The 27,995-nt window shown below is 35.8% G+C and overlaps 1 long non-coding RNA gene across 1 annotated transcript; it reads right to left on the reverse strand.

Moving 5' to 3' along the window:
• Positions 1–269: 269 nt before the first annotated feature.
• Positions 270–15,935, reverse strand: LOC134807694 (uncharacterized). The gene is made up of 4 exons (XR_010148788.1): positions 14,838–15,935; positions 13,186–13,305; positions 8,172–8,276; positions 270–675 (listed from the first exon to the last, which is right to left on the reverse strand). It is a non-coding gene; the product is annotated as an uncharacterized LOC134807694 (long non-coding RNA).
• Between the last annotated feature and the right edge of the window lie 12,060 nt (positions 15,936–27,995).

Genomic DNA, 27,995 nt, shown 5'->3' on the forward strand with positions numbered 1-27,995 from the left:
CTCAGCTCACTGCTAGATTAGTATTTTTAAAAATAAAAGGTATTTAAATATATATATATATTTAGATTTAATTTACATTAATATTTACATTTTTAAATGTATTTATTTAAAACAACAAAAATCTAAATTCTAAAAATATGAATGACATAACCACATGTACAATATGACATGGTACATCATTATTTTAAAGAGCCTGGCACAGTACCTTGTAATCAAGCACATTAATATTTCTGTATAGTAAAACATACAAATATTCCCACCAAATGGGATGGATAGACAAATAAATAATGCTTTATTTTAATACAAATTAGGTTTTACTGCTAAAGGGGTTAAAAAATACTTTTCAGAGTCTTTGTGATATCAAAATAATTGATGAGGGATGATGACTTGTCTATATGTATTTGTTTATTCGTTCATAGTCTGTGACCACACTAGCCTATAACTTTCATCAGGGCAGGGACCAGCCTATTTGTTCATCACGTACCTGGCTCTGTTCCTGGTTATGACAGGCATTCAAAAGACATTTATTAGATGAATGAATAATTTTTTCCCCAAATGAGCCTTGGCTTGTTCTTTGTGCTCACATGAAATACTGTAGCCATGATTAAATGTCACCTGTAGGCTTCCACAGAAATCATCCCATCTATTTGTTGTCTTGCCACAGAGTGCACAGAACTGGAATATATGCCAATAGAAACCAATTTATCTTCATTTTGGCAGTAGGAGGTATTAGTACCCATCCTTGTCTTTTGTACCCAAACAACTACAATCAGAATTCAAAATGGCAATATTCAAGTAAGGGAGTTATCCCCTGTATCATCAAAGAAACGTTGAGTAGTATTACTTTAATGTTATTCTTTTTTAAAATTAGCAGTCCTCAAATAATATAAAGGGCATTGTTCAGAATGTTCATGTATAAGTTAGGTTCTTGAAATGTAGAAATATTTTTTCAAGGAAAGAGAAAAGAGTTGGAAAGGGAAACTGAGTAAAAGAGAAAATAAATTTGTGAAAATGTTAGCCTTGGTGAATCTAGGTAAAAGGTAAGGTATATGCAGCTCCACTGTACTGTTTATTCCTTTAACTATTCTGTAACTTTCTAATGTTCCAAAATTAAAGGTTGGAGGGCCGCTGTGGTGGCTCATGCTTGTAATCCCAGCACTTTGGGAAGACGAGGCAGGCAGATCACAAGGTAAAGAGATCGAGACCGTCCTGGCCAACATGATGAAACCCTGTCTTTACTAAAAATACAAAAATTAGCTGGGCATGGTGGTATGTGCCTGTAATTCCAGCTACTTGGGAGGCTGAGGAAGGAGAATCACTTGAACCTGGGAGGCAGAAGTTGCAGTGAGCCGAGATCAGGCCATTGTACTCCAGACAGGTGACAGAGCGAGACTCTGTCTCAAAAAAAAAAAAAAAAAAAGTTGGGGACTATATACAATAGAATCAAACACAATAGAGTAATTAGAAATAAATTATAAACTTAACAAAGAAATGTAAGAGTAGTAAACTGAAAACTATAAGACATTGTTGAAAGAAATTAAAGATCCGAATAAGTGGACTAATATTCTATGTTTCTGATTGAAAGACTTAAAATTGTTACTATTGCAAACAATACTCCCCAAATTGATTTACAGATTCAATGCAATACCTGTCAAAATTTTAAAATTTGCAGGAGTCCCAGAGTAGCCAAAATGATCTTGAAATGGAAGAACAAAGTTGGAGGACTCACACTTCCTGATTTTAAACTTATGTAAAGCTACAGTGATAAAGACAGCGTGATATTTGCAAAAGAATAGACACGTAGATCAATGGAATAAAAGCAAAAGTCCAGAAATTAACCCATAGGTCTATGGTTATCTGGTTTTCAACAAGGATGCCATGATCACTCAATGGGAAAAGCATAGTCTTCACCAAATGATGCTGGGACAACTGGATATTCATTTGCAAAAGAATAAACTTGAATCCCTACTTTCTATCATGTGTAAAAATTAACTCTAAATGCATCAAAAACTTAAATGTAAGCTAAAGGTATAAAACTCCGAAGAAAACATGAGTATAAATCTTCATGACCTTGGAATAGACAGTGGTTTCTTAGATATGACACCAAAAGCACAAGCAACCAAAGAAAAAGTATATATATTGGACTTCCTCAAAACTGAAAATGATTATGCATCAAAAGACAATACCAAGAAAGTGAAACAACAACCCACAGAATGGGAAAAATATGTGTAAATCATATACGTAATAAAGTTCTGGTATTCAGAATATATAAAGATTTCTTACAACTCAACAACAAAAAGACAAACAGGCAACTAAAAAATGGACAACAGATTTAAACAGATATTTCTCCAAAGAAGATACACAAATGGCCAACAAGCACATGAAAAGGTGCTTAACATTGTTAGTCATTAGGGAAATGTACATTAATGTCACAATGAGATACCACTTCATACCCACAAGGATGGCTAAAATCTTTTTTTAAAAAAAGGAAAATAAGAAGTGTTAGTGAGGATGTGAAAAAATTGGAAACCACATACATTGCTGGTGGGAATGTAAAATAGTGGAGATGCCATGAAAAACAGTGGTAGTTTCTTAAAAACTTAAACATAGGCTTCTCATATGACCCAGTAATTTCACTCCTAGGCAAATATCCAAGAAAAGTGAAAACATATGTTTATGAAAAAAGTTGTACACAAATTGTTGATAACGGCATTATTCAAGACGGCTACGAAGTGGAAACAACCCAAATGTTCCTCAGCTGATGAATGGAGAAGCAAATTGTGGTATATCCTTATAATGAAATGTTATTTGCCCATAAAAGTAAGTAAAATACTGATTTGTGTTATAATATGGACGAATCTTGAACATGTACTAAGTGAAAGAAACTAGGTTCAAAAGGCCACTTACTGTATGATTTCATTTATATAAAATGTCCATAATTGGCAGATCAATAGAGACAGAAAGTGGATGAGTGCTTTCCAAAGGCTAGGGGTGGTGTGAGTGTGGGAAGCGGCTGCTAGTAGGTACGGGGTTTCTTTCAGGGGGTGATAAAAGGGTTCCAAGTATCCAAGATTAGGTAAATTGTGGTGATGGTTGTGCAACCCTAGAGCATACTAAAAACTACTTAAGAGTAGAAATGAAACTTCAGAAACTTTAAAGAGTGATGAGAGGCTGGGTGCAGTGGCTAACGCCTGTAATCCCAGAACTTTGGGAGGCTGAGGCGGGTGGATTGCTTCAGCCAGAAGTTTGAGAACATCCTAGGCAACATGGCAAAACCCTATCTTCACAAAACAAAACAATACAAAAATTAGCCAGGCGTGGTGGCACCTGGTCCCAGCTATTTGAGAAGCTAAGGTGGGAGGATCACTGGAGCCTGGGAGGTGAAGGTTGCAATAAGCTGAGATGGCACCACTGCATTTCAGACTGGGCAACAGAGTGACACCCTGTCTCAGGAAATAAATAAATAAATAAACAAATAAAGATGAGGGAGAAAAGCCTGAAAGAGTAGTGTAAAATGCAAAGCATAATGACATAGATATAAAACAAAATAAGAGGGCAGACACAGAGAATGAAGAATGAATACTCCTACTAAGTATTATAAATAGGCATCTTCCTAGGAGTTAGGATCCTATACTGTGCCTCAATTGTTAGGAATAACTTTGCTTATTAAGCTTCTGAAATCAATGAAGGAAGCAACAACTCTTTCTTGTTCACCGCTATGTCCACCCTGCCCTAACACAGGGTATGATGATACATAATAGGTACTCAACAAACAGTTGTATAATTAACAAATTAACTAATTATATTCTAGAGGGACAGATCAGAAAGATAGAACTAATCACAGTTATAATAGAAAACAATTCCAAGCTCAATAAATACCAATCTAAAATTGGAAGGGATGTTTAAAATCTAGGTAATTTTGATTTATTTTAATCAAACTATCATATTTCCTAGTATACCCATATACTAGGAAAAATTTTGAATTTTAAGAATAATTGCAATAATACCTGTAAGCATCCAAATAGAAAAGCTAGGTTTCCATAAAGAAACTGGCCTCAGACTTCTCTTCTACCACATTCAATGACAAAAGATGATAGGGAAACAGATTGCCACTTACGAATTAAATAGCAAGCCAACTTATCACTCACGTGCTAAGCCAAAAAGGCTCTCAGCTTAAGAAGGGCTCAAAAATATGCCACTTTTATACCTTGTCTAAGAAGAAATACCATAAAGATAAACTCAAGCAAAATGAAAAATGAATTAAAGCATCAGAATGGTATAACATAAATGAATGGTGATTAAACAGAGCTAATGCATTATTACAATAAACAATAAGTAGAGGCCTGGTGCAGGTCATGGGAGGATCACTTGAGCCCAGGAGTTCGAGACCAGCCTGGACAGCATAGTGAGATCCTATCTCTACAAAAAAAAATTTCAAAATCTCCAGGGTGCAGTGGCACACTTCTGTAGTCCCAGCTACTTGGGAGGCTGAGGTGGAAGGAGTGCTTGAGCCTAGGAGGTTTAGTCTGCAGTGAGCTATGGTGACATCACTGCACTCCAGCCTGGGTGACAGAGCAAGACTCTTTAAAAAAAAAAAAAAAAGAAAACAAAACAAAAAAATCCCCAATAATTATAAGTATCGTTAACAAATTTAACACAAATATCCAAAAATGTTTACTGAGAGAGATGATACTAGACTAGAATGTTTCTGAAGCTTTTTCATGTTATGGCAGAGAAAATTCTGTTTCTACAACACACTGGCATAAATGGATGAGCCTGCCAGCAGCCTCAGGCCCCGCTGAGTAGCTCTGTTAGCTGAGGGAGTCAACATCTGGGCACACCTGTAGCCAGCGTACCCATTGTACATAGATTTAGATTTAGCTCTCACCGAGTTGGAAAACCAATGGAGTTTTTAATAACAAGTAAATGGTAGGAGAAACAAATCACAAAACAAATCTGAATAAAAAGTATGCTTTTAATTTGACTATAATTTACATAATTGGCATACACACATTCACAGGAATGTTAATATATTATCTAGGTGGTAGGAGAGATTTTTTTTTAATACTTTTCCTTATTTTCCAAATAGTCTACAAAGAGTTTTTTAATAATCCCCAAAATGGTACACATTTTTCATAGTTTCCAAAATAAAACCCAATAAGGGTTTTAAAAACAAAAGCTTGTCTTGGCACTAAATACTGACAGATTAATGAAACAGAAGAGCCTTGGGTGTGTGATACTAATTCTAATATGTATGTGTGAGTACAAATAAAAATGTGTAAATATATAAATAAAAGAAATAAGACTCCAAATATGAGCTGGGTGTGATGGCTGGTGGTTATCAGCCCAGCTACTTAGGAGGATACAGTGAGAGGATATCTTGATCCTTTGAGCCCAGAAGCTTGAGACTAGGCTGGGCAGCACAGTGAGGCCCCAGCTAAAAAAAGAAAAAAGAAAAGAAAAAGAAGCCAAATACATAACTATGTTAATAGACATGGTGTTTGCAATGTGGTATATCCATTAATTTAAATAAGGGGTATTATAATAATTATTATTTTATCTATAATATCATTAGTCATTATAATTTCCAAATCAAATGTACCTTAACTTCTTGGTTTTTTTGTTTTTTTGTTTGTTTGTTTGTTTGTTTGTTTTGGAGATGGAGCCTTACTCTGTTGCACAGGCTGGAATGCAGTGGCGTGATCTTGGCTCACTGCAACCTCCACCTCCCAGGTTCAAGTGATTCTCCTGCCTCAGTCTCCCAGGTAGCTGGGATTACAGGCACCTGTCACCACTCCCAGCTAATTTTTGTATTTTTAGTAGAGACAGGGTTTCACCATATTGCTCAGGTTGGTCTCAAACTCCTGGCCTCAAGTGATCTACCCTCCTCGGCCTCCTAAATTTCTGGGATTACAGGTGTGAACCACACTCCTGGCCGTACCTTAACTTGTTTTTTTGTTTTGTTTTTGTTTTTATTGCTGTGTTGCCCATGGTGAACTCGACCTCCTGAGCTTAAGCAATCCTCCTGCCTCAGCTCCCCCTACTTTTAGCATTTCAGCTTTTCTTGGCATTTGCTTTTGTAATTATGTCTGAAAGTCATCCCCCAACTTTCCCCACTTCCCAGGCAGCTAGTCTGTGGAACTAAGTGTCTTAGTATTGAACTCCTCAGCTGCTCATTTAATGTATTTTCCTTAGAAAAGTTACTGTCTGCTTCTCATTGATCCTAATGGGTGCATCTTCTGCCTCATTCTGTCCTAATTCACTATTTAATTTGCTCAGCTTTAATTTTTGTTATTCTCTGAGCAGCAGGAGAAAAAGCAGCTCTGTAGTTATGAGAATTCTGCAGAACTAATGTCTGGCTGTACCAATGAGGGATTTATATATTTTTGAATCACTCCTGCTTGTGTCTCCTCTTCTGCATTATGAAGGGTAATTTAACCAGCAGCCACAACAGACAAACTCTGACATCTTGGTGGTTGAACATACTAAAAGTTGTATGTTACAGTCTCATACTGCACTTCCTCATTTCTTTTTTTTTTTTTTTTTTTTTTTTTTTGAGATGGAGTCTCGCTCTGTCACCAGGCTGGAGTGCAGTGGTGCAATCTTGGCTGACTGCAAACTCTGCCTTCCGGTTGCAAGCGATTCTCCTGCCTCAGCCTCCCAAGTAGCTGGGACTACAGGCTCGTGCCACCACACCCAGCAAATTTTTGTATTTTTTAGTAAAGACGGGGTTTCACCATGTTGGCCAGGATAGTCTCAAACTCTTGACCTCGTGATCCGCCCACCTCGGCCTCCCAAAGTGCTGGGATTACAGGTGTGAGCCACGCGCCCGGCCCTTCCTCATTTCTTAGCTACACAATCTGATGCTTGTGGCCCCAAGGTTACTGAGGAAAGGAAAGAGAGAGCTGAGACTCAACAAAATGTTTTTAGGGCCAGGCCTGGAAGTGACTTATGTAATATCTGTCCACACTTCATTAGCTACAATTTAGCCCACAGCAACTTAACTGCATGGCAATCTGGGAAATGTAGTTTTGCTGCGTGTCCTACGTGATGCCTGACTTTGTCAGCTTCTTGTGATGCTGTCTCCACATTTTCTTTCTTTCAGCCTAACAAAATATTGAATGCATGTCAAAATGCTTTTTGTCACTAGTGTTATAGGACAGGGTAGCTCAAATATTTGCTGTGATTATGAACGATAATCCAGCTATCTTGATTTCATACTCTAATACATTAGACAACACGTAAAGTGAAAACAAAATGTTTATATTATATATATATATATATATATATATATATTTGCTTTTGCAAACCTATATAATTATTGGCACTTTGGGACTTATTGGCAAATATTTCTAACTGATTATGTTAAATTTCCTAACCCAACATTTGAGATGAGAAGGCCACAGGCCTCCTATTCAGTGCACAGACCTCCTATGCAGCAGGAACTCAATAAACATTTGTGGATTATATAAATCCACTTTGTCATCTACTTTGGGAAGGTGGTAGTTGAGGCAGAAAGAAAGAAGCTTTTGGATTCCTGGTGTCTTCTGTGCCGTTCATTCTCTTGATCACTGGGGCAGAATGTAAGTTTAAATGTATCTACTCTGTGTCTCTTCCCTCCTTTCTCTCTCCTTTATTTTTTTTTTCTCCAAGCCCAAATGTAGGTATGATGGGATAAGGGGCAGTAAATAGCTTAGCAAGGGCAGGCAGAGGGATTTGGAGGAAAGAATAAAGAGGGCACCTACACATTCACATAACTAAATTCGTAAATTATAGACTCAAAGCTGAGAGTTGAGCTATTTTTTAGGTATTATAGGAAGTAGGAACAATGTCAATTTCACATTTGGCCAGTATCTGAGATGGTGAAAGCATTGCTCTTCTGTTTTTAGTTGACACCAGATTGACAATGTTCTAATTCCTTAGAAGTCAGGCCATTTTTCTCTTTATTTTTAATGTCTTGTAGAAATAAGAGAACAATTCATGAAAAAACAGCAATAAAGAACAATTTATTGGCTGGGCGCAGTGGCTCATGCCTATAATCCCAGCACTTTGTGGGGTGGAGGTGGGAGGATCCCTTGAGCCTGGGAGTTCAAGACCAGCCTGGGTAACATAGTGGGACCCTGTCTCTAAAAAATATTATTAAAAAATTAGCTAGGTATGGTGGTGCACACCTGTGGTCCCAGCTACTTGAGAGGCTGAGGTGGGATTGCTTGAGCCTGGGAGGTTGAGGCTGTAGTGAGCTGTGATCATGATACTGTACTCCAGCCCGCGTGACTCTGTCTCAAAAAAAAAAAAAAAAAAAAAAGAGAGAGAGAGAGAACAATATATTCAAATTTTCAATGTCTCCTTCCTGAGTAATTGCAAATATATATTTCACATATATGCAGACTGGAAGCCATTAATAGAGTTTCACTGGTAAACCTAAACATTCCCAATGTAAGGTTTCATAGAAAACATCAAAACCACTCTGTTCCACTTTGGGTTCCCAGCCAAAATTAATTTGGGTCTCACCAAGAGAAGCACTCACCTTGACTTTCAATGAGCCATAGATAAATAATGAACTAAGTTTCAGTTGACAATAAAAGGGCTTTGCTTAAAGGGAAAAGAAGGTTTAATACTTGGTTTGGGGACAGCCACCTACAGTGTGTCTCTGTAGTTTTTTTTTTTTTATTTTCTCTTAATATCTCTCTGTAAAGCTTCATCATCGCCCTCTGACATGTCAAAAGAGAACATGGGCCAAAAACATAACTATGTTTAGATAAAGACAAGTTTGGGGTTGCATTTCTGCCTTTGAGAACAATGTTATATGAGACAACCAATCTTTTATAACAAACCATCCCTAGAGGCCACTGTGGGAAATAAGCACTGGGAAGAATGAGCTATGGGTCTGGATCATTTGGCACTGGGATTTCGATCACAGAATCATCTTTTTTCCTCTGACCTCCAGATGCCAGTTCTCATCTCCCCATTATATGCATTTCATTGTACCTCATGCATGGACTTTGATTTGAGCTTAGAACAGTTCCTGTTGAGACACCTTTTAATTATAGTGCGAAACATTTATTCAGGCAAGGAAGTCTTTACTGCAGTTTTTATACTTCACAAAACTGAGCTAAAACTTATCTGTTTGGATGAAAACTTAAGCAGTGGGCAAGAAACATTGATTCTCCAGGCCAAGACCACGTAAGACAGATATTCTTGATCTGAGTGAGAAGTTTGTGGGTTTGGAGTTATTATTTCTCTTTCAACCATGTCCTATTTGGAAGAGGATAACAATGCCCAACAGGTCTTTTGTTTAGTGCTTCTTATATATAGTAAAATACTGTAATTTAACAGCTTGCTGGGGGAACAAGAATTTGTTCCAGTTCCTGATTTAAATGTTTATGCTAATTGCTATTTATTGGCCCAGATGCAAATGATAGGTTGGCCAAAGTGAAATTTTATGACGAGCAAACTCCCCCCTTTTGTGCAAATTGAAAAAGTGAAACAAGAGGAGGATGAAATGAGCCGAAGATGGTCTTAATGGCTGCTTTTTAATGGGGAAGATAAAATTAAGACTGATTTACGTGGCCAACTCCCCTGTTTTCTCTTATCAGCTCATTTGGCAGGAAAAATGGAAAAGTAATTGCTCCTCTTTCAATGTGGGCCTCAAACCATTATTTATTGGCTGAAATTAATCGCTGTTTATCCTTCATTCACGTGGAAACCGCTCTATCAGCATTATGAACCCCAGCAACTCAACTAGTCCCTTGCAATTTTGTCGACAGCAAGCTTGGATCCTGATGAGGCGTGCCTTAATTTTCTGGGCTGTGGGAGTTAATGAAGACTCCTTTCTGAGGTGGACATATTTGTATTTCTACAACATTAATAACAAAGACCCACACTTTCTCTTTGGCAGCAAATGAACTTTTTTTTTTTTAAAAAGAGGAAAAATTATTGAAAGGACAGTGCTTGGGGGAAAAACAGAAATAGGATCATGAAACCGATTTGTTTTTACTTCAAGCACATCTAAAACATGAAGAGATGTGTAGACACTCAAGGGGCTGCACATGGACCAAAGTGCTTGGGAATGCCCTGCAAATTGGAAAACGGGAATGGAGATACTGCAAAGCCACACATTCAAGAAGAATCACTTCTTAGTTCTTTTTTGCTTCCACTTTGCCTCTTCTTAACTCTGCTTGATGCATGCAATTGACAGCCTGTGATTTTTATGGGGCAGAGATTTCTGGATTGCTTCCTGCTCATCCTCAGGGGACCATCTGGAACTGACAGTCTGTCCTCCAGACTCATATCTTCCTCTTTCCAATCAACCAGTCAATCATCAAGCATTTATGCACACCTTATGTGCCCAATAGGCCTCCTTTGCTGTGGAAGAAGCACTGAGAGCCAGAGTGCCCTCCGCATTCACCAGAAGCACAGCTAAGTGTCAAGGCTCAGGTTACATCTTAGGAAGCATTTATTGGGGGGAGACAAGCAGGTTGTAATCGCAGGCTTTTCAGAGACATGTCCAGTCTTTCTGTGAGTTTCTTTGGATCTCATCTCTGGCATTTTCCTGCTAAAATCCAACATTTCTACCCTTGCCTGACTGACTCTACTCTAAGGCTTTTGATCTAGAAGAATAGGTGAGTAAATATTTTCATCAGTCCGCAATTTCCGTAATCAAAACTTAAATTATGTGCTTTACCACATAGTAGCTTAACAGATGCCTTGAGCATAGATTCACACTAGAAATTTTTTTACTTGACTTTTATTTATTTTTTTCAGAATGAAAAACATATTTTCTTCAACTTTGTAATGATTTTTGTCTTTAGTTAACCTTTTAGTGATGTGAGGTGCTTTATCTTATTTTTAAAGTTATTTATTCATTCTTTTATCCAACAAGTATTTAAATGACCACATATTGTATGTCACACATTATTTAGGTATCTGAGGATAGAGCAGTGAACCAAAGAGACAAAAGTCCCTGCCTCTATGGAGCTACATTCCAGTTGACTGCTATAATGATGGTAAGTTCCTATGTTCTTAAATTCTCTGTGTTCCTAATTCTGAATAGCCAGATGCTAGTCCATTTATATATAAAATGGTTTACTCAGCAGTTCATGAATTTTCTATTTTAAACAATGCAATGATGAACATCTTTTATGCACACTTGTTTTCTTCATGTCTGATCATTTCCTCAGGCTCTCCAGAATTGTTGTGGTCTGCTTTCAAGTTCTGAGCCTAGCTGCATGCCAGAATCACACCATCTGAGGCTTAATGAATCAGCATCTCCAAGGTAAGTTCCAGGTATATGTATTTCTGATTCTTAGCGAAAGTTTAGAATATTATCTTATTATGATTCTACAATGTCACTTTGATTCTGTTTTTAATTGCATACTAATTATATTTATATTATATATAATATTTATTATATTTATAATCTCAAGTTTCTCTGGGTTTTAAGAATAATTTACTGTAATAAAACCATACCAACTGACCAGTTCCCATAGGGGCTGGGCTCAGTCTTTATTATTATGCCATATTCATATTTTAAATGAAATGCTACCCAAAGAATGAAATATACTTTGCAAGTGAAAAAAGAAAAAAACAATGACTTGTGTTTATCACAACAGTTCCTAACCTCCCTTAAGAAGAGTTTTCTCAAGTCGTATTGAAAAATTGATTTTATAATCCATAGTATAGATTTTTATATACTGATGCTGTCTTTCAGCTATTTCTTTTTACTCTCCATTAGCACTTTACTGTCTTAAAAAAGAAGCAAAAAAAAAAAATCTTACTAATTCATAGAACATTAAAAAATCCTATTTCTAGATAAGAGTCCCTCTAGTTGACTAAAAAACACAAGGTAACTCAAGATTTTGGTCGGGGGGCAGTGGTGGTAATAAGTTTGTGTGAGGATGGAGAGGTTTGTATGTCTGGTGAGAGGTCTAGAGAGATTTGGAATCTAGCACCTTAGAAATCTTTCTTTTTAAAAAAAAATTGTACTCTGACTTTTTTAATGAGGTGCCTTTGTATTAAAAATAAAAAGCAGAGATAAAATAATCATTTGATTTAGATATTTTAAAGTATGAATATCATTCAAAACTTTGAGGACCATACAGCAATTGGTCACTAAATTCAGTTTTAAGCCTCCTAGAAGCCAAGGCAAAAAAGGGAAAGCTATACTTCTTATTGGTCTAATGAAGTATATAAGATCATTCAGGAAAGCATCCTTTCCTCTGGGAGGTTTTTAAAGATACAGTCAAAAAACTTGAAAATATGGTGGATATATGTTCTGAGGATCAGAGTTATTTCAAAAACCTTTCAAGACTTTCTATTCCTTTCTGCTTCTTACTCTTAATCACTTCTCTTGTTTTGTCTTTATTATTTGGCATTTTGTAGATCAGCAAAAGTGCTGCTATCAAAGACAGGTAGAATGACTCCTGTCTCTAGCTGCTTTCCTGGCGCTTGAGCTATGGAGTGATAATACAAGTTGGGAGGACTCAACAGAAGCCAGGTATGTCTAACTTCACATCAACTGTATTAGCTTTTTTCTAATTACATTATCAAATTCCATTAGACAAGGGTCAGGAATTAACGTTTTTGGCATTAAATGTTTTTTATATTATTTGTGTGATTTAAATTATTAAAATGACATAAATTGTTCTTAGCCACTTGTTATTATTCTCATTTGTCTTCATTGCTATGAGACCACTTTAGTAATTTACAGTTGACCCCTTAATGCAGCTGTATGAATTATTGACTATTCTTTACCTTTCTGCTACAATGTTTTCTAGAGAAACTTTTGATCGTGAACACGCCCTGCTATTATAGTTTGCAGAACATAGAAATATTTGTGCTTTTTTTGTCTTTACAAAACATTATACATTCTCTCGGTAAACATATTCAACCATTAGAAAGGTAGAAAGTAGAAAGGAATATTCCCTGCTTCTCAATTTCTGTTTTCAAAGACATTTTGCTTGAAGGTTTATTATTTTAGGCTTTCAAAAGCAGTATTATTGTTTCAGAAAAAAAGCAACATTTTTTTTACCAGTAACAATTTAAAATTTTTATTTACTTAACATATACTTATCACTTGCCGTGTTACAAATTCAAGTTCTATATACTTACATTGTTCTAAGTGTGTTAAAAATCATTAGTTATTGTAAAACTATAAAACAAAGACACGGAGGTTTAGCCACTTGCCTTAGGTAGGAGGTTTAGTCACTTGCCACAGCTAGAAAGTGGTAGAGTCAGAATTTGAATCTAGGCAGCTCTGCCTCTAAGACTTCTGTCTACCAGGCTCTTGATTCCTATACAACATCCCTTATCAACAAAAGAAAAAATTTATCTTTGGGATTTTTCAGACATAATAACATTTTCATAGTTTAAATCTTTATACATCTTCCCTTAATACATGCAGTTTTTAGAGTTACCATGTTTTCTTTATCCTTCTAGGGTTGCCAGATAAAATAGAAGATACCAGGCTGGGTGTGGTGGCTCACACCTATGATCCCAGCAATTTGGGAAGCTGAGGCAGGTGGATCACTTGAGGTCCGGCCAACATGGTGAAATCCCATCTCTACTAAAAATAAAAAAGTGAGCCGGTCGTGGTGGCGTGCTCCTGTAATCCCAGCTACTCAGTAGGCTGTGGCATAAGAACTGCTTGAACCTGGGAGGTGGAGGTTGCAGTGAGCCGAGATCGCACCACTGCACTCCAGCCTGGGCGACAGAGCGAGACTCCATCTAAAAAAAAAAAAGGAAAAAAAAAATATATATATATATATACACACACACAAACACACACACACACATATATGATACCTAGTTAAATTTGACTTTCTTATAAACAAATAACTTTTTAGTATAAGCATGTCCCAAGTATTGCATATTTAACCAGTATCCTGTATTTTTCTTTGCTAAATTTGATAGCCTTATCTTTTTCCGCTTGTCTTGAAACTTCTCAAAGTCAATATATTTACTTTCTGACCACCATTCTCTCTGTAATAGGACTCTTGTTAACCCTATTTTCTCAAAATAGTCCATGACCTTGTCTCAATTCCCATATTCTCAGAACTCTTGGCCACCTTGTATAATTTTGATAGTGTAACTACATAACTTAACATCAAAATTAGATATTTTTATGCTGGGACTGTAGGTGAAACAGAAATTGTCTAAGGAATATCAAGACTTAGGGTGGAACTAAATGTTGCGCACCTTATCCTTCTTAAAACTTATTTTTTTCTTGGTTTCTAATGTATGTTACCCTGTTTTTTGCACTTTTAACCCATTACACACTCAAATCCTCTTTACTGGCTTTGTTTTTTCTTTACTTCCTACCTATCAAATGCAGGTATTATATTTGTGATTTTCTCCCAGATTTATATGTCTAGACTTGAATGCTTTCTCGAATATATTTCCAACTATCCTCTAGCCATATTTCTGTTATGTCTCCCAGACATTGCGAGTTACATGTAGATAGATACAGAATCATAATATATAACATTTATGTAATGCTTACTTATGCCTCACATATACTGACTTATTTTATTTTCACATCTCTATTATTATACCTATTTTACAGAAGCTGAGGCACAAAGAGGCTTAAGTTACACTTTCAAGGTCACAAAGATAGCTAATGGAATTGCCAAGATTTGTCCCTTAGTACTGGAGAACTTCCCAGGAGCTTTCCATCTGCTGAGTCCAGGTGCCACTTCTCAGAGTCAGACAGATCTTCCATATTCGCTTTCTTTCTTGCACCAAGTCACAGAACCTCAGCCAGAACTTCCTTCTCCTTATGCTAGCTGCCACCACTACATAGCTCCACTCCTACACCCCTTTCCCCACCCCCAACTCACCCTGGATGGCGAAGGAGGCACAATTTCTCCTGTGACGCTCTTCAATGCTCTCCAGTACAAACAAGCACAAACATAATCTGGGGGAAGGAAGTGGTGCAAATTATAACAAGAGATTGCAAAAATAAACACTTGGGGAAATACAATTATTCAAAGTTTCAACACTCATGATCTGCCCTATAATTTTTACATGTCTTCTGATACAGTAACTAACTAGAAGTCTAGTAGAAATTAGCACTTTTTTTTTTTTTTTTTGAGATGGGGGTTTCCCTCTATCACCCAGGCTGGACTGCAGTGTTATGATCAGGGCTCACTGCAGCCTTGACCTCCCTGGCTCAAGCTATCCTCCCACCTCAGCTTCCTGAATAGCTGAGACTGCAGGTGTGTGCCACCATGCCTGGCTAATTTTCAAATTTTTTGTAGAGACAGTCTTATCATGTTGTGCAAGCTGGTCTCAAACTCCTGGGCTCAAGTGACCCTCCTGCCTCGACCTCAGTGGAGAGATTACAGGTGTAAGCCACTGCGCCCAGCCTGAATTATAAATTTTAAATGGATGATTTACAAAATAGCACAAGGCAATTTCTGGAGATATGGATATATTTAATGGATATATTTAACCTTTGGTTATGGCGATGGCATCATGGGCGCATGCATATGTCTTAACTCATGAAGATGTATACCTTAAATGTGTGCCATTTTTTATATCAATCATACCTCAGTAAAACTAAAAAATAAAATGGGTGATTTGTCCCTCAATAAAGCTGCCCTAAAAAGTAAAAGTACACAATCTTCGTGATACTGATCTAAGTTTCTCACATTCTTCATAATTCAGAGTCTGCCCTTTTTTCCTGAAAGCAGCTGTTGTTGTTGATGTTTATCCACGTTACTTGAATGGATCACTATTCGTTTATTTAAAAATGATGATTGAGCATCTAATATGTGCCAGGCCACGTTCTAGATATGGAGGAAGAGTGTAGCGATGAACTGCAGAGTGTTCAGGAAGTTACCGTTTCATTGCGGAAGACATAAGCTAAAGAAGTAAACAAAGGAAACACAAGTGTTCCCTGCCTGTGGGGAAAGGAAGGGCCCTGCTGCCCACCTGCAGCCGACCCTCTGTTCAGTCAATTCACCTTCTAAGAGTCATTTCCTTCATCTGTGACATGGCAATCATTATCTTTGTTTTGCTTGCCACACAAGATTTTTTTAAAGAATCAAGTGAAATAAGTGCTGTGAAAAGTCCTCAAACTGTAAGAAATATGAAATTTAACGTTAAAAGAAGGTTTGTGTATATTCAAGGAAAAGAAATCTTATGTTTAAATGGAAAATGTAAACAGACACATGAAATGTCCATGAATCTGGGGAAGAGTTTCCTCAGTCACATTCCTCCAACACTTGTGTGCATTTTTAGTACAGTAACGATGCTTAAGATTGTGTAACTGAATATTGCATCAGAACAATCAAGGTTACCCTTCAAAGCAGTTATAGAATTATCTTCTCCTAACTAAATATAGGTACCTTAACAAACAGAAGGGCTTCCCCATGAGCCAAATGAAATGGCCTTTATATTTGAGCTACTCGCTTACTTAGAAAATAAAAAAGGAAGCAATTTGCTAAATTTGCAGCTTTTCCTTCCTAGAACTTTGAGTTAAAATACTTGCAGGGAAAGATTTTTCACATGATGTATATTTAGAAAAAAGAAAAAGAATTAAGTAAAAGGTAAATTTGTTATTGGTGAAAGGAGAGGGTTTGCATAGAGTTTTATAGTCTATCTCTTGGGTATGTTTAATCTTCTGAATTTTAAAAACGATTACCTTGTATCTACCTTTTCTCTTTCTTGATTCCTTTATTTAACCTTTGAATTTAGTAAAAAGTAGTCTCTGTTTTATTACAGTTATAAAGATCAAAGCTGATCTTTACATTTTCCTTTTTTAAATTCAAAACTTTGGTCACTTTTCTTTTTTAGTAAAGATGGTTATATAAAATTGATCCACCTACAAATGATGTAGGAATTTCAGGGTCTTATTGAGATTAGTCTCTATTTATTAATTATAAGGTGCACTAATTACACTCTAAATGATAATTAGCCTATTCCCTAATCTATTGCTTATTTTCTTTTTGTTTCATACTTGGCTTTCTGCAACTGGTATTTAAGTTAGAAATTTTGTTTGAAAACTAACTTTAGTAGTGAAATTTCCTACATTACTAGACATTAACAAAATATCATAACCTGGGTGGTTTATAAACAACAGAAATTTATCTCTCACAGTTCTGGAGGCTAGGAAGTTTAAGATCAAGGAACCAGCAGATTTGGTGCCTAGTGAGGATCATGCTCCTAGACTACCATCTTTTTGCTATGACTTTGCATAGTGGAAGCAGGGAGGGGTCTCTCTGGGGTCTCTCCTTTATAAGGGCACTAATCCCATTCACGAGGGCAGAAAGGACTTAGGCTCTATCTCCTAATGTCCTCACTTTGGGGTTAGGAGTTCAACATATGAATTTTGGGGGGAAACAAACATTGAGATTATAGCAGTATTATTATACATTCAATTTGTTATTTGCTGATTTTGCTCCAAGCAGCTTCCTCACCATCAAATCACTAGCTATGCATCCATCATCATTGCTCCTCCATGTCTCCTATTTAACTTCTCTTCTTTGAAATTCTCTTCCACTTTCCATCTTACCTCTTCAATGCCACTTTGTCTGGATCTCTGACTCCTCTTCTTCCCTGACTTAGAAATTTGGATGTTCTTAATCATATCCACGGCTTGTCTCTGTTTTGTTTTTTTTTCACCTATATTTTTTTCTTTAGTGATCCCTTTTATTTCCTAGCACCATTTCTTAAATTATTTCATTTTACGTGTAATTCATTCATTTTACATGTAATTTATCAGTTCTAGAAACTGTAAACCATCATTGATATGTATGTAAACACTAAATCTATAATCTGTAGTCCCATCCTCTCTTCAAACTCTGATTTCACACTTCCACTTGAGATGTCCTTTTGGAGAGGCTGAAATCTTCAATCTCATTTTCACAAACCTAACCCATAGTCTTTCTTCTCCTCAAACTTGGCTTTTTTTGTTGTTGTTGTTTAATGTATTCTATTTCTATTACACATCCTAACCTTGCTACTTAGGTGTGATCTTTGACTCTTTCCTTGCTTTTTCTTACTCTATATCCAGTCAATCTCCAACTCCTATGTATTCTGCTGCTAAAATGTCAGTTTATATCTAGAAAACTCTCACTAACACTTGTCTGGACTAATTGCAATAGTCTGTTAACTGACATAGTCTTTGTAAAATCCAATTTCCTTTCATTGGCATTATCTTATTCATGATCTATCTTCAACTTACTTTCCAGACTTCTATCTTATTAATTTTCGATGGCACAGCCAAACATAATTATTCATCTTTCCTTAAAACATCCCAAACTTTGTGTCTCTTTGTTCATCACTTACTTTTTTCTTTAATGTGACCACCACCCCTTTACCTTGTTGAAATACAATCCATCTTCAAGCTCCATCTTGAATACTACCACCTCCCTGGAGATAATTGATTTCTTGATCTCATGATTTCTTCTCACTCTGAATTCCCACAGGAATTTGTTTCTACTGCTCTTATTTTGTACATTTTCAAAACTTTCATTCCATATAGCCCAATATTATGGCTATGTATGCCTGTCATCTCCCTCACTCTTGGGGGACGAGTCTTGTATATTCCTGTAGCTCTCTCACTATAGTTAGCTCAGTGCCCTGCATGTGGTAGGCATCTGATGCAGAAATGGTTGTGTGACTGAGCCACTTGGCCATATAACTGAGTCTTGATGTTGTGCTTCTCTTAAAACATTCATCACCAGGCCAATTTCAGTGAAACATTCCACAGGATTTTCGGAATCATTCCTTTCTAAAGATGAAGGGGCAAGCACTCTGTAAGTGCTCAATATTTTCTTAGACCATGTACATTGAGGTCAGAAAAGGAAACAGCCCTCTAGGGAGTTTTCAAATGTCCTTGAAGAGTGTGAAATTAATATAGGTATCTTCCAGCTTTTTAAAATTGTCTTCTGATATATGAAAAATGCCTATGTGGATAAAAAATCCATCATTCAGTGGGTACTAATGGGAGCAAGACTTGTAAAGGTAAAGCTCCTCAGACAGAACAATGTAAAGCTGCAAGTGCCTTCATTGCAAAATGCTTTGCCACCTTAAGACCTGAAGCAAATAAACTTCAGTGAGGACACTTACATAAAGACACATTCACCCATTATCTCTCTTCTCTGCAAGGACAAGAAATGGATCTCAGGGTCTCTTTTTGAGCATGATGGCTGTATTTATCCTGAAGTGATTATTCACTTACTTGTTAAATATTGCTCCATTTTAGAATATTAAAACTAATATTATTTCTGGCTTTCAAAGTGATATGTCACTTGCATCTAATATAGAGAAAATCAGTTGTTATTTAAAAACTCCAGAGAAAAGAGAAGCATGTACAAACCTTGGGAACTGCAAAATACCATATGGGAACAAGAATTATGCTAATGTCCAACTTACAAGAGAAAAAGAGCAAAACTGAGGCAACAGCTGCTCTCAAACAATAATATTCAGGAGAATGGCACTGAAATATGTTTAATTTTTAGGATTGAATATCTCAAGTTCCTAGTCTTGCATGAGCAAACCTAGATATAAGAGCAGAAGTTAATCTGACCTAAACTTTTTGCACATAAAACCTCAAGTTGCTTAGCACCTCAAAGACCTGCTGCCAAATATTTTAACTCCCACCTCAATCTGATTCCTAAGGTATAATTCTGAGACCAACAAATTCTTTATCTTGCACATTTGTTGCTAGAAAATAATTTCACATTTCTGAAGGGCAATTAGGTAATTCCAGAGTACATGTCTTAAAATACACAATATTGAGTTATCTTCTGTTTAAAAACAGCTTTATTATAATTCACCTACCATAAAATTCACCCATTTGAAAGCGTACAATTCAATAGATTTTAGTATGTTTACAGACATGTAAAACCATCCCCACAGTCAAGTCTAAAACATTTTCTTTGCCTCAAAATAAAACCTTGTACCTTTAGCTATCATCCCCTATCCACCAACCTCCATCTGATCCCTCAGTCCTAAGCAACCAATAATTTACTTTCTGTCTCAGATTTCCCTATTCTGGACCTTCATAGGACTGGAATCATATGATGTGTCGATGTTATGTGACTGACTTGTTTTCCTTCACATAAAGTTTTCAAGGTTTGTCTGTGTTGCAGCATCTATCAATACCTTAATTCTTTTTTAGATGGAATAATATTCCATTGTATGGGCATACCATATTTTAAAATCCATTTGTCTCTTGATAGTCATTTGGGTTATTTCCACCTTTTGACTATTATGAATAATGCTGATATGAACGTTCATGAACAAGCTTTTTTGTGGACATATATTTTCATTTCTCTTGGATATATACCTAGAAGTAGAATTGCTAGGTCATATAGTAACTCTATGTTTAATCATTTGAGAAACTGCCAGATTGTTTTTAAAGTACATGTACCATTTTACATTCCCATCAGTAGTATATGAGTGTTATGCTTTATCCTTATCCTCTTCAACACTTGTTACTTTCTGACTTTTTAATTCTAGTCAGCCTAGTGGGTGTGAAGTGATATATCATTGTGATTTTGGTTTACATTTTTTTTTATAACTAAGGATGTTGACCATCTTTTCATGGGTTCATTGACCATTTGTACCCTATTGTCTGGAGAAATGTCTATTCAGATCTTTTGTCCGTTTTAAAAATTGAGTTGTTTTACATGATTGAGTTATAAAAGCTATATATTCTATATACCAGGCCATTTTTGGGCACATAATTTGCAAATATATTCTCCCGTTCTGTCAGTTGTCTTTTCTACTTCTTGATGGTGTTCTTTGAAGAACAACAATATTTAATATCAATGACATTCAATTCATCTATTTTTTTCTTTTTTTCCTTTTTTGCTCATGCTTTTTCTTCCATCTCTGAGAACAATTTGCCAAATCCAAGATTATGAAGATTTAGACCTATATTTTTTTCTAAAAACTGTAAAGTTTTAATTCTTTCATCTAGGTCTTTGAACCATTTTGAGTTAATTTCTATACACTACGTGAAGTAGGGATCCAACTTTATCTTTTTACATGTGACTATTGTTATATCTGTTCCATTTGTTTAAAAAAAACCCCACAAAACTATTCTTTTCCTATTGAATGGTGTTAGCACCCTTATTGAAAATAAATTGATCATAGATGTATCAGTTTATTTCTGGAGTCTCAGTTCCATTCCATGGATCTATATGTTCATTCCTGTGCCAGTGCCACACTGTTTTGAGTACTGTCACTTTGTAGTAAGTTTTGAAATCTGAATTCTCCAACCTTATTTTCTTCAGGATTGTTTTTGCTATTTTTGTCTCCTTGCAATTACATGTGAATTTTAGTATTAAATTGTTAATATCTACAAAGAAATCAGCTGGGGGCTGGGCACTGTAGCTCACACTTGTAATCCCAGCACTTTGGGATGCCAAGGCAGGTGGATCACAAGGTCAGGAGTTCAAGACCAGCCTGGCCAAGATGGTGAAACCCCATCTCTACTAAAAATACAAAATTAGCCGAGCATGGTGGCAGATGCCTGTAATCCCAGCTACTCAGGAAGCTGAGGCAGGTGAATCGCTTGAACCTGGGAGGCAGAGGTTGCAGTGAGCTGAGATCATGCCATTGCACTCCAGCCTGGGCAACAGAGAAGACTCTGTCTCAAAAAAAAAAAGAAAGAAAAAGAAAAGAAATCAGCTGAGATACCGGTAAATGGTAAAGTTTTTGTTAAACCTAGGTATCAGTTTGTGGAATATTACCATCTGAACTGTTGTCTTCTGATCTATGAACCTAAAAGCTTTTCCATTATTTGGTTTCCTTTACGTTCAACAATGTTTGTAGGGTTCAGAGTATAAGTTTTGTACTTCTTTTATTCCATTTCTTTGTAAGTATTTTATTCTTTATAAAGCTATTGTGAGTGGAATTGTTTTCTTAATTTCTTTTTCAGATTGTTCACTACGAGTGTATGGAAGTAGAATTGGCTTTTGTTATTGATCTTGTGTCCTACAACCAACCTTGCTGAACTAACGTATTGATTCTAATAGTTTTTTTAGTGGATTATTTAGGATTTTCTAAGTACAAGGTCATGTAATCTGTGGATAGAGATAGTTTTACTTCTTCCATTCCAATCTGTATTCCCTTTATTTCTTTTTCTTTTTCTTGCCTAATTACCCTAGCTTAAATCTTTAGTATAAATATTGAATAGAAGTGGCAAGATCAAATATTCTTGTCTTATTTCTGATCAAAAGGGAGAAACTATCCAGTCTTTTACCATTAAGTATAATGTTAACTATGGGGTTTTCTTGTAGATGTTCCTAGTTTGTTGAAAGTTTTTATTACAAAAGAATGTTGGATTTTGTTAAATGCTTTTCCTGCATCTGTTGAGATGATCTTATGGTTTTTGTTTTTCATTCTATTGATATCATGTTTTACATTAATTGATTTCAGAATACTAAACTATAAAACCTTTTTCCATTAATTGACCTCAGGATTTTAGCCTATTGATACAATGTTTTACATTAATTGATTTCAGAATTTAATATTAAATTAACCTTTTATCCTTGGGAAGCATTCCACTTGGTCATGGAACATATTTCTTTTTATATGTTTTGGATATACTGTGGAATTTTCAATGAGTTTCATCCACTCTATAGAGTGTGTTTGTATTCTTGACAGCATAAGGAGTGCAACAGAAATGCAGGCATCACACTGAGGGTTTGGCATTTCATATTTATCACAGTGCGTTAGTACTATTTGTTGGCTGACTGCTGACCAATATTGAAAATACTTGGCTTCCTTTACTCACTCATCATATGATAGTTTACTACATCCTCATCAGTCCAAACTCCAAACATACATTTGAGTGAAAAAGCCCAACCAGCTCCTTGCTGTTACATACTAGGTGCTCTGTATATATTTGTAGACTAATTAATTGATTAGACAATGGGTCCTGAGACATGCAGGCAACTCACATGTCATGTCTGGTATCTTGGGCACATTTGTAGGCTGTCCATACAGAAGAGCATCAGACTACCATCAAATGGCAGGTTGGGAGAGCCATCTCAGGAACTTAGAAGGGGAGCAAAGTAGGCATGTCATCTTCAGGAAACATAGCTCCAAGCCTCCTGAGTAGTGTTTTTATTGTGAGCTGAAGCAAGAAGGGGGATATAGAAACATGAAACATGATTTTACTTTAACTGCTAGAAAATAACATGATGGATGCCTTTCTCTGAGTTCCCACATGGCCTGCGCAGGCCTCAATCATAATACTTGCTGATTTACTTGCCAGTCCCCATTACTGGAATGTCTGCATATCGAAAGTGCTTGGCATACAGAAAGTGTGCAATAATTGCTTTTTGAATGAGTAAATAGTAAGCTGACTGATCCATTTGGTGGGTGACAATGGTGATCATAATAGCTTTGGCCAAATAAAGTAAAGCAACTCTCAGGGAAAGAGGCTACGTCTTTTAAAAAATATTTTAAAATAACAATAGCTACTGTAATCAAATAGTAGATTTTGATGTATTTGGCTTTAGCAGAAGTGTAATTCGATCGGAAGTCTTGAACAACATAGATGATGCTGTTTTATACTCCAAGGGCCAAGCTGCCAAGCTCACATGCTTCTTCTCTCTCATTTCTAGAAAACAGCAATAATCAACTCCCAACAAATCCTCATAAAACAGTTTTTCCAAGGTTAAAGCACACACAGAGATGAGGATTAAAGAAAGGATGTTTCTGTCTTTCATTAGTTCACTACATTTCTAAGGTGCCTTCAATTATATTTTCTAGAATTCATAAAAGTATTATGCTAAATATAAAAATTGATTGCAAATTGGATCCTAATTTTCAAAACATTAAAATATGCATTCTAGAAGCAAAGAAATAGAGTCTGTTTGCACTTTTCAGCTCATGATATCCCACTAAAAATCAAATAGCATTTTAAACGTGTGTTTAATGTGGTGTGTTTTTTCTGTTATGTCATATCAGGATGACAATGAGGTACTTTAATGATAATACTGATGACCATAGTACTCTTTAAATCTCACTTGGATACTTATCCAACAGGGCTTAACTTGTGGGTAAATAGATGTCTGATTATATCTATGTAAACCAATTGCAATTATTCTTGTCCTTCAGATAATAAGGGCTTCCCAGCTTTGTGCAGTTTCAAAGGAAATAATTTTGGTCTTTTAAACACAATAACCAGCAGGCAGAAATGAGAACAAGAGCATTTAAATTCCTGTGGAAAATAGTATCTCTGCAATAGGGAGGGGTTCCTTACAAGCCAGGGAAAGATAGATGTGGCTTCCAATGTACTTTTCTCTGCCCTAAGTTCTTGGTTCTCACAGCTCTCTTGGTTTCATAGCTGATTTCATTTAGAAAACCAATAGATGGGAAAGACTTTCATCCTCTAAATGTACTGCCTAGCTTGAAAAGAGTGATATGTACAAGGTGTTTTCCTTTCACCCAATGACAGCTTAAAACCTAGTGTAGTAGACACTGAATTTAAGGCATTTGAAAATCTGGTGAAATTTTTAGAGTATCCGACCCCACGCCCACATATTGTATGAAAGAGATGTTCTAGTTAATCTTTTTTAAGGTCCTATTCACTTAATGGAAATGCTTAGCTGCATAATTGCTTTGAGCCTATTGCCATTCCGAATGGAAAATATAATAATCTAATAGTATTGTCTCTATAAGCGAATGAGAATTTCAGGAGTGGCTGTTGGTGCCACCCATGTGATCCAGGAGGTTAATGCAGTTAAAGTTATTTCACAGTCCATTAAGGAGCTTACGGTGACCTCGCGACCTTTGCGCGAACAACACGGAATCCATTATCATCACAATGGAGGAGCTGTGGGTTAGGCTGACTTGACAATGGGCCCGGGAAATCCCAAGTTAGTACTTAGTTTAAAAAAATGCACTTTTCTTTCTGCTTCTTGGGTATGGCTATTAATATGCCCTCCTATAATTTGTAACATTAACATTGCTGAAGGTACAGAAAAGGACATTGAAATGAAGATGTCAAAACTGCTGACTTAGTTCAGTGCATGATAATATTGGCTATGTATTGAAGTAGTAGATATCTAATAGCAAAATCAAGATGGAGAAAGTCAAGGAACTCAGTTAAATTAATGATAAATTATCACAGGTTGTGAGATTCATTTAGGCAAATAATAGCTTTCCTCCATTTTTTAATGTTACTTCCTATTCTGAGATTTAATACATGATTTAGAAAGAAACAAACACTTTTAAATTAAGAATAAGAATGTTAAGAATGCAATTCATCAAAACTACATTAAGAGTTACTTTATGAAAATCCAAATTTCAGAGAAATGTGACACATTGTGTTACTTCAAGCACATCTCACTATGACAAATAATGCCACCAGACAGACATTAATTGTTTGTCTTTCTTCTATACGTAACTGGGTGAAAGATATCACTGTCATTTTTTAAATAGATTTAAGGCATGGGGTTAAAAAATAAAAATTTTTATGAGAGTACTGGTTAATAGGAAAGTGTTAATTAGCATTTTTGCCCTCCAAGATGAAGTTTACTACACAGGACTCTACTGTGGAGAAATAACAAATATTAAAATTAAAATTAGATTTTGCAGTACAGGTACTTTGTATCAACAGAAAAGAAATAGCAGATCAAATAGTTCTTATGCCAAAAAAATTAAACAAGATCATTTATAGATGTAAAGGTTAAATTGTAAACACAGGTTGCGAAAGAGCCATTTATATTTCCAGAACCCAAAAAGGAATTATTTTAAAATAATTTAAGGAAGGCATTTAAATGTAATTAAAGAATCTAGCAGAACATTTCAAAGATAGTTATTGCTGATGTTAGTTAACATATCTTACCTCATTTAAACACAATAAGGTTTCAGCATTTATTACAGTTCCAAATGCCTGTAATATAATCACACTAAAGCTGAGATCTCGAGTTAATTTTCAGGGACACATTGTGATGATGGCTTTTTATGGTTTGCTGTCTGAGAAAATAATTTTAAAAAAAGTTTCTCCTACTTCTGATGATTCAGAGGAAAATAACATGATCAAACAGTATTTCCTAAACAGTTCTAGTTGAGACCTGTTATATTTGAGAAAAAATCTTCAAATGACGTATTAAATTTAGTGTTTGAAATTGATGTTAAAATCTACCTGTTAAGATTTAGAATTAAAAGAAAAGTATCTTCTAGTAGGTTTACATTAATTTGAATAAATGTAACTCAGAAATAATAAACGTAATAAATAGGTATTTAATCATTTACTATTAAGGAAGTTTACAGAGGCTATAGTTACCAACCATTAAGCCTACAGTGATGCTGTTTCTAAAAGAGGATTTAACACTATTTGGCTTTTCAATTTTTACATTGTTTTTAAAATTTTGGAATAATTAAAACCAACCGGGGACTTATTTTAAAAAGTCAGTGAATTTAATTCTGTAATTCATTTTATAACTTACAAAAGAAAAATAGCCAGATAATATACTTTCATTATCAGCTCTAATTCATTAACTAAAATGTTTTGCAAGATATTTACAGTAGTTGGAAGATGTATTTTTTATTGATGAACTCTAAAAGATATGTTTTAAATGTCTTTTCTCAGCGAATATTTGTTTTAATGATTAATCTAATTTTCATTGTAATATATTTCCTGTTAAGCATCTTATTCCTTAAATAAGCCAGAATTTCAGACAAGAACAGTAAGGTCCAGAATGAGAAATTGGGAAATAGAAAAGCAACCGTGATAGGTGGTTTTAAAACAGTACATATTTTAAAGGTGAAGAAATAATACAGAGTAATCATGGGTCAGAATTTTATGTGTGCAAACTACAACAAATTTTGATGGAGTTCTAAGCCATAGTATATAAAAGTTTCTCCACAATTTGCAAAATATAATACTAAAAACCACTTAAAATGGATGTAACTATTGGACTTGACTTTCTTACAGTGTTACTGATAAGTGTCATTATTATTGCTATGAGCACACATCAGAAACTGAAGGTTTAAGCATTGCACTTGTTTTCCTTTAACTTTTCTTTAAAAATATTGCTGGTTCTGACAGTTCTGTTTTCTGAGGGCTTTGTTCGCAAGGGGACCCCTTCTATCAAGAACTCTCTCTTTATAGAAGTATGAATTAATAATAGAAAAGAAAAAAAACCTTCAAAACTCTGGCAAAATATAAAACATGATTCTTAAAGGAGAAATGTGTAACTCCAAGCTCTAGTGAGACAGAGCAAATTTGCTATGTAAAGATGCTTCTATTTGACTAAAGGGAAAGTTATCGCTGAGAGGCTGGCATAAAGCGTGAAAATATAAATGCTGCTTCCAAAGTGAATCTCAGACTTCAGTAGCCAAAAATAAACTGGTTCTTGGCTGAAAGACATAAGTGCAATTGTGAAATTGATATCCCTCCTTGGCCGAGTCCCAGACAATATGTTGCCTTTCGGGGGCTGATCAACGTGATTGATGCGATCTGTGAAAGCCAGGGGGGCGCTCCCCTTTAATCAAACCCACCGTCCTCGACAGAGAGGCAGCTGTGGACTAACAAGTTCTTCAGGCTTTCTCCCTCCAGGTCTTTTTAGAAATCTGACAGCCCAGAAGGAGAAAAAGGTGGCAAAACAGCCGCGAACCAAACTCCACCCTGGAAAAGAAAAGAATGAAAAGATCAGCTATTGATTGAGACATAAGATGGCAGCAATTGAACAGTATATTGCCTTTCAAAGAGAAATTCAGACTTCACTTTTAATGCCATAACAAACTTACTAAAGACATGCAGCTAAGTTTTTTTTTTTCTTCCTAAAAAGATATTTTTTTCTGCTTCTACCTAGTAGTGATAATCAGGGTTATAGGTTCAACACTCTTGTTTTTTCATATCCCTCTTCAGTTTTTATGTTTGCATCATAGATTTTAGAGTTTTAGTAATCTATCCCCCACAAAAGACATGCAAAGATAAAGTCATGAAGAGAAAAATAACCTAAACTTTTTCAGGGAGTAGCATTAAGTTTACAGACATGCTGTGGTTATCAGTGTTTTGA

Source organism: Pan troglodytes, chromosome 1 (genome assembly GCF_028858775.2).
Source record: "Pan troglodytes isolate AG18354 chromosome 1, NHGRI_mPanTro3-v2.0_pri, whole genome shotgun sequence".
Lineage (NCBI taxonomy): Eukaryota > Metazoa > Chordata > Mammalia > Primates > Hominidae > Pan > Pan troglodytes.